Consider the following 9,835-nt stretch of genomic DNA (forward strand, 5'->3'; position numbering starts at 1 on the left):
GACACTGATAGGGGAATTAGGGATATCAAGGAGATGGACGTGGTGAAAGGAGTAAGAAAGCAGTGATTGTGTGTGAGGAAAATGAAGGACAGTGCAGGAGAATGACAAATGTGTAAATTACAGGGCATGAAATAACACAGTAAAGAGGTCAAGGGTCAGAATACATTGATGGCACCAAGGGGGAAAAAATAACTGGTGGACAGAATCAACTAGAAAAGCACTCAGAGAGCGCAGACCTCAGCCATCAGCCCTATCTCCCAATAGTGAAGAATCCTTTTAAAACATTCCTGGATTCAGACGGTGATCAGGATGACTCCCAAAATCTAATTTGCCGATTACTCCCTTCCCGGTGGGATGGAGACACAGTGAGGCAAAGCATTGGCTTCGCTACGTGTGGACTGTCATGCTGCAAGCACCGTTGGTCTCACCGGACGACTGAAAGTCATGGCAGATGGTGAACATTCCTCTATTCCTCCCAGCATTGTGAGTATTGTCGCTACAATTTGCTGTCTTTCTCTGTGTTATGCTCTGACTCATCTCCTTGACCAGGTGTGAGTCTTACAAAGTCTATACACTCCAAAACTCTTAATAAGTTACTCATGTCTGCCATCTCCTGGTGTAAAGTGGTAACAGCGCAGACCTATCTCCCAATAGTACAGAATCCTTTAAAAAATTCCTGGATCCAGATGGTGATCTGGATCAGTCCCAAAATCATATCTGTTCTTCCTTATGCCATTTCTGACATTTCATAAAATTTCATGAAAGTCCGTCCATAACTTTTTGAGTTATGTTGCTAACAAACTAACAAACCCACCCAATCACATAACCTCATTGACAGAGGTAACAATCCAAATCCTTACACTTTAACATATCTCATTGCAGGCCACATTCACTTGTTCTAACTTTGGAGTAGTAATCTCTTCCCATAATGCAGGGGTGTCCAAACTTTTTCAACTGAGGACCACATACAGAAATACATAAGAATGGTGGGGCCACTTTCATACATCTCACCTTGTGGAAATTTAAGTAAGGCTAATCCAATTAATACATGTTTAGTGGTTGAATACACCTAAATGGCTTGCTAATGGCTGACAAGACAAAATGACAGTCATTTTCAGGATTTGGGGGAGCCAATCAGGGGGGCCCTTTTGGCCCTGGCTACCACTGGCTCCACCCATGAAATGCTATTGGTGCTGCTATTTGCTGCAGTAATCCATCAGGACATTATTAATCAATGTATCTTCTGGTAAAAATGTTTGTTTGCAGAATCAACATGATAGCACTGCCTAGTGCTGAAATGAAAAACCACAAGACAGTTAAGTACAAGCTTCAACATCTAATGTGGGCCATGTTTCATTTTATTTCTTTAAATTTCCTGCAGGCCAACCAAAAATGGACTGTAGGCCACATTTGGCCCCCAGGCCATAGTTTGGACACCCCTGCCATATTTCCACAAGATAGCCTGGCTGCAGACTGTTAATTTCTGACAGCCACTCTCAAAGGCCGTTCATGCCATATATCTCAGAATGGAAATACACACTAAAACTAGAGAAATAAAATCATATTAAACCATCATTTAGGGTTAGGGTAAAGGTTAGGGTTACCGTTAGGACACCAGAGGTTGAAGTCAAAAACCTGACCTGCAAAACCTGATAACAAAATGATCTCTCTTAAATGCGTCTTTTAAACCCAGTCATGTTACTGATATGTTGTTGATTAGCCTGATTGATTGTTTCCAAAGCTGTTTTTCATGTGCACCACTTACTTTTAGTAGTTGCCCTATCCCTACATTTTTGAGATTTGTTGCTGTCATCAAATTCAAAACTGACATGTATTCTTTAAAAAATGGTAAAATGTCTCAGTTTTAACATCTGATAACTTATGTTCTTTTGTGAATAAAATATGGTTTTATGAGCTTTGTGGTTCATTGCATTATCTTTTTATTACCAAATAATTTTATGGAATTGGGGTTGTATTATAACCAGCTTTTTTGTTGTCATAGTATTTCAAATAAGGATACATAAGGCAATTAATTTCTGTGTTGCACTTAATTGTGCATCACATTTTTGTACTAAGTAACACTACTTGGAACAAAATAAGCTGAACTATTGTCAGTTAATGGGAAAAATGAGGGGATATTTGATTACATGTCCAGGACTTTCTGTTTATTTTTCCTGATTTACCAAACTTACCAAACTTGTATCAAACCCTGACCCCAAAACTGAGGTAGAACTGAACTGTAACCTCTGTTAGAGTTAGATCCCTAAACACCAGACTAATACACTTGCTATTAATTGGAATTTTGCAGTAAAGTGAGCCATGTAGAGAGGTAGGCGGCCAGACGAAGGGAGAACAAATGGCAGAGAAAACAAAAGTTCACCCAACTTTACCTCATACAGATAGATAGGCTTGAGTGCTTTACTTGCATAACAATGAACAGAATTGACAAGATGAACTAATTCTGCTCAGTTTTAATGCTTGAAACCATTGGTGAGTAGCGGGTGTCAGATGAGGTAAGTGACATCACACTGCTTGAAAATCCTGTATTTTTTATTTAAATTGTCCTTGTTAAAGTTTGTTGATGCATGATGCATCATTTAACCGTTTAATAAAGCAGATTTTTTTTTGCATTAAAAAAAAATCTGTAGACATAATAAGAGATACTAATTGGCTTCAGGGTATAGTAAATGGATGCACCCTAAAAAGTTTCCTACAGGAGCTTCAAAAATAGTTAAAAGTTAACAATAGATTACAAAAAATAATAATGAAGATATGGACTTAGGCTATAAAAAACATGACTCAAAAGAAAGGTCTCTAATTTATTCTAACATAGTTGCAGAAGCTTGCCATTTTGACATCCAGGGGCAGTGATTTTTCATATGGCTTCAAAAATGGAAGGCTCTTTTAGATGCTTAAAAGAGCATTAGAGGACCATAATGATTCGGCTGAAATAGAAAATTAAAGGCGATCTCTAATGAATGAAAGAGCAGTACCATTTAAAGCAAAGCGACAAGACTTACAATAACAGGAAAGGGAAAAAGGAAAGGTGCAAAGTGCAAAACAACAGGTGACTGAAGGAGAGGAGTGAGAGTGGAGAGGCAGATCTGCAAAGATAGATTAGAAAATGGGAGGAAGGCGAGGGAGGGCGTGAGGAGGAGAGGATAAGAGACAGCAAGCAGAGCACATAGCAATTCCCTCACAGCAGTGTTGGTGAGGCTGTAATTTAACGCTCCGCCAGGTCGCAATCAGAGCCTGTGTGTGCATGCATGTGTGCCTGCATGTGAATGTGTTTGTGTGAGTGTTGGCGAGTCAGCCAGCCAGGGGGGACAGTTAGACACACACCGGAGTCGTAGACACAGAGGGAGGGACGGGAGGGGGGGGCACAAACAAATGAATAGATGAGCAGACAGAAAGGACTGGCAGGGCAGATCCCTGGGCTTCGACAAACTTCTCTGTTTAGAGAGACACATCCCTTCGGGACGAGGGACTGAGTCCATAGAGAGGAGTTAAGAAGTGAAAGGTCAGGAGTAGAGAGGAATTACAGGAAGGAGAGGAGAGGCAGATTATTAACAGCCATGGAGGCAGACAGAGCAGAGGCTACAGTATGGAGACATGAGGAGGACAAGAGCGGGAAGCAGAGAGGGGGCACATGAGGAAAGAGGACATTTGGAGTCAAGGAGAAAAGGGGATAAGAATGAGGAGTAAGGTTTGGAAGAAATAGAGGCTAAGATGGGACAGTAATGGAGATGAGAAGAAAAGGGAAAAAGAAAAAACTTCAGAAAAGAGGGGAAGAAGATGGGATTAGTGGAGGGATGGAAAGAGAAGAAGGAAAGGGGCCATAAGGGAGGGGACAAAAAAATGAGTTTCTTTTTCATCTGGAGTAGAATAATCCCCAAAAACTGAGGAGATAAAGGAGAGTTCAAAGGCCTAGTAAGAATGAGAAGAAAAAGAAGAAGAAGCAATTCCTGGCATCTTAGCTCAGAATAGGAAAGCTAGGAGTCATTTTTCACATCCGAATATGGTATTAGATAACAGTTAGGTTACAGATGGCAGCAACAGCAAGAGGAGCTTGTCATGTTACATGGTCATTAATGAATAATCAGAGCATCAGCCGCATCATTTTAGTAGGAGATGCATTAAACACAAACTGAAATTTAACTAATCCAATCAAACTGGAAGCTATACAGTAGATTGGGATTGCTTTGACATTTTCACATCAGTTACAAATACACCATGCTGTCTCAAACAACAAACAGTATATTGACCTACAACCTACATTTTTTTTTTTTTATTCTGGAGAAAATGGATGGTTTCTACATGTGTTGTTCCTGCTGTGAAGCATGGAGGAGGAGCTGTGATGGTGAGGGGGTGCTTTGATGGTGACACTGTTGGTGCTTTTATTCAAAATTTAATGCACTCTTAACCAACATGGCTACCACAGAATTCTGCTGCGACATGCCCTTCCCATCTGGTTTGGGCTTAGTGGGACCATCATTTGTTTTTCAACATGACAATGACCCCAAACAAACCTCCAAACTATGTCAGGGCTCTTTGATCAAGAAAGAGAATGATGGGGTGCTGCATCAGATGACCTGGCCTTTGCAAACGCCAGACCTAAACTCAGCTGAGCTGGTTTGGGATGAGTTGGACTGGAGAGGGAAGGCAAAGCAGCCAACAGGTGCTCAGCATCTCTGGGAACACTATCAAGACTGTTTGAAAACCATTCAAGGTGACTACCTCATGAGTCTGATAGAGAGAATGCCAAGAGTGTGCCAAGCTGTCATCATCATTAGCATGGCTTTCTAGTGCATCTCTGCAGCAGCATGCTGTGGTAGCGCATGCTTACCTCTATTGCTTATTGAAAACTCCAGATGGTAAAAGGTGTAGAAAGCTTTCACTGAGTCCCCTCTGACTGCCTTAACCCACATCATCTTTCTTACTATTCTTTGTAAGAGCTTCAAAATCAGTTTTTTAGCAGATTTATCCACTTTGAATTCACATTTATGTGCAAAACGAAACAAAACTAAGAACTTCAGATAGATTTGGGCCTCTGATTCATGCAACGGGGCTGTGATTGGGTGACAAATGTCACTTGATGGATGTGATACACACATGATGCACTACTGGTTATATCAAATAATATAATCTAGGGTCAGCAAAGTGTAGTCTAGTGCAGTCGTGTTCATTTCTTTTGTCCAAGGCACACCAAAGACAAGCCAAAATCTCAAGAATCACAGGTTTTATATACATGCAAAATAGCCTCTTTAACACTTGTTTGAGTATCTTTAGTTTATATATAATTTAGTAAGAACGTGTGATTGTGCAGATTCCCCTTGCACACCTCGAAATAGTCTGGAGACACAACAGCATGCCAAAGCACAGCATTTGAGAAGCACTGGTTGAGTGATTACAGAAAAATAACATCAATATATGAGACTAGGGATTTTACCCAGGACAATCAAATGTAGCTTGCAAAATGGGACATCCTGGCTAAAATGAAACAGTTGGCAACCCCGATTAGACTGTATTGAAAACTAGCTGTTTTAATAGCAGAGCTGCAGTATTTGAAATTGACCTACATTCAGTACTGATTCAAAAAGAAGCTACCTTGTCTACAGTTTCCAACAGTGCAAAGCATCAACTGGTCAGAGCTGGAAATGCATTAGTGTATTAGTATTAGCCTCTGCTACATTTACAGTGCAGTAATGCTAATCAAATGTTGGTGAATTTACTTTCATTTAGTTTTTAAATATGAATTTCATACTCTATATGGACAAAAATATTTGCCCACAACTGTGTATTATTGAATTAGGTGACCTGTTACAGGTGTATAAACCAAGCACCTAGCCATACAGTCCCCATTTGCAAACATCTGTGAAACAAAATCAGTTGTTTTGTAGAGCTCAGTGACTTCAACCATGGTTCTGTGATGGATGCCACCTTTGCAATAAAATGCTTCATGAAATTTCATCCTTGCTGGATATTCCACGGTCAGCTGTCAGGGATATTATTAGAAAGTGGAAATGTTTAGGGACAATGGCAACTTAGCCACAAACCTGAAGCGGGGTCAATGACTGCTAAGGCGCATGGTGCATGAAAGTTCATAAAAAAACACTGCTGATTCTATAGCTGACGAGCTATACTTCTACTGGCATTAATGTAAGCACAAAAACTATGCAGCTGAACTTCAGGGAGTGGGTTTCCATGACCGAGCAGCTGCATGCTAGCCTTGTATCACAAAGTCCAATGCCAAGAGTCAGGTGGAGTGGGGTAAAGCACACCAACAGTGGACTTAGGAGCAGTGGAAACAAGTTCTGTGGAGCGACGAATCACACTTCTCTGTTTAGCAGTCAGATGGGTGAGTATGGGTTTGGTGGATGCTGATTGAATGTTTCCTGCCTGACTGCACTGTAAAGTTTGGTGGAGGAGAGATAATGGTTGGGGCTGATTTTCAGGGAATGGGCTAGGCCCCTTATCGCCAGAAAAGGACAATCTTAATGCTTCAGTATACCAAGACATTTTAGGTGATGCTATACTTCCAACAGTTTGTGGCAACAGTTTGAGGGAGACCATTTTCTATTCCAACATAAACAACATAAATTAAGGACTATAAAGACATGATTTGATAAGTTCAGTGTGGAGAAACTTGACTGGCCTGCACAGAGCCCTGACCTAAACCCCAATGAGCATCCTTGGAATTAATTGGAATGGACCTCATAATCATGCTACTGAATGAATGGGCATACATTTCCAAAAAAACACTCCAAAATCTTGTGTAATGTTTTCCAGGAAGAGTGGAAACAGTTCTAACTACAAAATAGGGGAATATCTGTATATCAAAGTACATGTGTTTTGATACACTGTCATTGCAGTCCCTTTTGGTGTAATGGTCAGGCGGCAAAATACTTTTTTCCATATAGTGTATCACTCAGGTAAATGTTAATATCTGGTGAAGTCATAAAAATCTAAAATAAATTATCTGTAAGCTTTTTTTCAGCCTTAACTTTTCTTTTCCAAGGCAGAAAATGAGCAAAGTGGGGTTCAGCATACTGCAACAAAATGAGCTACTTGCAGTCATACATTTACACACTACTGTCAAATGCGGTATGCATCGTGCTGTGCAGTTGCTGTTGCAAAACTGCCATGTTAGACTGCTTTTTTTCTTTAACTGTGATGGTACGAGAAGAATATAAATACTCCAATACATTGATTTGTACATACGTACATGTATGTTGGTAGGTAGGTAGGAAGAGGAATAAGTCGATGCGTAACAAAAAGATCCCCACTCACACACATACTGTACAGTATCTGTCCTAATGCCACATAGTCACACATTGATATTTCTATTTTCAAGGCCAATGCAGTGACTTGTATTCATTGCTGTCACAAAGCCATTCACTGTATGAATCTTCCTTTTCATTTGTAGAACATCTTTTCAGCTTTGGATGACATCTGACACAACTGCCTCAGTGAAGCTGCTGAACACAGAAGAACAAACTTAAACACACACACATACACACACATATTTAGCCTTAATGATTAATTTATAGCCACATCATGACCAGAAATGGAGAACACATTAATATTACAGATACAATCATAAGAAACCCTGCAGTTACAAATGTGTTCAGAACATAAGACAAAGAGCATGTTCACCAAAAAACTGTTGTCTCTCAAAGATGGGCCATGCTTTTTCTTCTTTTATCGTCAATAATTGTTTGCATGAATAAGTAGATTTTTACGTTTTTCAAATAATTGCAGTCAGTAAACATTTGGCCAGCTGCTTGTGCAGACAGATGGAAAGCCAGGCAGCCAACACAGAGAGAGACACACACAGATATAAAAAAAGCTTCACAGTATTGAGCACATATTTTTTGGCCTTGTTTCTTGCCTGAGCAATGTAAGCTGAAGACTGTTTGCTAACACCATGCTTAATTTCTCCCTACATTAAGGCAGAGATGTAAAACTGCAGATGAAATATATTGATTGCTTGGAAATGTCACATAAAATGATATTATGCATAAGGGAGGCAAACACTATGCTATGCTGCAGGGTTCATCTTAAACTGCCTCTAGTTTGAGAAAAGACACTTAGGATCTAATTTCATTCAATTTGCGGCATACACTCTGCAGAATATCAACTGCACAGGCCAACCATTTGTCTGAGACAAGGTTCATTAAAGAATATGTAGTTAAACGGCACAAATATTCCATCTTTTGATGATGTGTTTTTGTCTTGTTCCTTTTACAGTTGAACTCTGTGACTGCATGTCCATTGTGTCTGTGTGTCTCTTTGTCAGTTTTCTTGCCAGCTCTGGGGAGTGTTTGGTTATTATTTCCCCCCTGAGGCACACGCTCTATTTGTGTGTTCAAATTATTAGTCGAATTAAAAAACCAAGGACATTAGATTTCCCAGTGTGCATCAAGACATCATGTCATGCACAGAAATGCAAGTGTCAGACTTATTATGCGATCAGTGTAATGTTAACCCTTTGATGCACAACATGAGTCAAAAGTGACTCAGATGAGTTTCTATTATTTGGAATAAATTAATTTCATCATTCTGACCTCCAGGTATTCCCCAGTTTAACTGGTTTTTAATCATCAAACATCCTTTTTTGCTTTTTAACTTTCTTACTTTTTGAGTTAAACCAATTTTTTCATCATTACCCCTGTAACGCACAACATGGGTCAAAAATGACCCGTATCCATTTCCTGTGTTATTTCATGTATATGGCTGAGAGTTTCTACGAAATTTCTTCAAAGATTAGAATAGTTAGAAAGTAACTATTCCAACTATGCAGTAAATATCTTGTTTTTGTAATGTACAAATCATCATTTTTATTTTCCCTTATGAACAATCAGACCTTTTTTATTTCTACATCAAGTTTGCACACATGGGTCAGAAACACATAAACACATTAGTACTTTGGTGGGATACGGTAATGTGTTTCAGACACTTCACAGCTCAACACAGCTGCCCTTGCACATCTGGTAGATGCAAGTATTTGTGTTTTGTTGTTGCTGTTTACAATTGTTACAACCTTACCTCTGAAAAAAAAAGACAGTTCTAAAAGATTACTGTAAATGTGATTAATTTTAGGTTACCTTGAGAGAGAGAGGATACTTATTAGCTAGCTAGCTTGCTGTTGACATAATCCGTTTTATTTATGTTTTATTTTCTTATTTAGTTGATAACCTTTGTAGTTAGCATTGCTAGGCTGCCTAGAAAAGTAGCTAGCTCAGCTATTTTAGCCAAACAGTGAGCCAATCCATTTTAGTTAGCCCATTCTAATTTAGTTACTAAAATCTGTAGTTAGCTATCTACTTAGCTAAGTCAATTGCTAGGCTGCTCAGAAAAGTGCCTAACTAAGCCATTTTTGCCAGTTAGCTAATCCATTTTAGTTAGCTAATTCTAATTTAGTTTCTAACATTTGCAGTTAGCTACTCCCTACCTCCTGCCATCTGCGTCTCTGTGTCCGTGAGTGTGGACAACTTCTGGATGAATTCAACTGCAGGGAGAGGAGAGGGAGGTTGGACCGAACCACTTTCGAGCACTGGAGGGGGGACAGGGACGGTCTTTAAAATCTTTAACCAGATTAATTTGCATATGCAACTCAAAGAAGGGTATTCAAGGCATCATCATGTTTTACATAATTACATGTTTTCAATGAAATGAGGATTTTTTTGGGGGGAAGGGCAATTCAGTGATTGTCTAGGATTGAAGGGGTCCAAAACACCCCCTCCACTTGATTTTCACCTATGCATACCTAAAATCATTCAACTGATTAAAACGTCCCAGTGGCAGATACTTTTTCTTAAAATGCAACATAAAT

At 39.5% G+C, this 9,835-nt stretch overlaps 1 long non-coding RNA gene across 1 annotated transcript in view; it reads right to left on the bottom strand.

The window, feature by feature from the left end:
* The window catches only part of LOC121527204, a 30,716-nt gene extending 21,228 nt beyond the window's left edge, over positions 1-9,488 (bottom strand). The window contains exon 1 of the long non-coding RNA XR_005993382.1: positions 9,455-9,488. This is a non-coding gene — a long non-coding RNA (uncharacterized LOC121527204). The remainder of the gene's footprint in view (positions 1-9,454) is intronic.
* Between the last annotated feature and the right edge of the window lie 347 nt (positions 9,489-9,835).

This window comes from Cheilinus undulatus, linkage group 2 (assembly GCF_018320785.1).
Source record: "Cheilinus undulatus linkage group 2, ASM1832078v1, whole genome shotgun sequence".
In the NCBI taxonomy this organism is placed as follows: domain Eukaryota; kingdom Metazoa; phylum Chordata; class Actinopteri; order Labriformes; family Labridae; genus Cheilinus; species Cheilinus undulatus.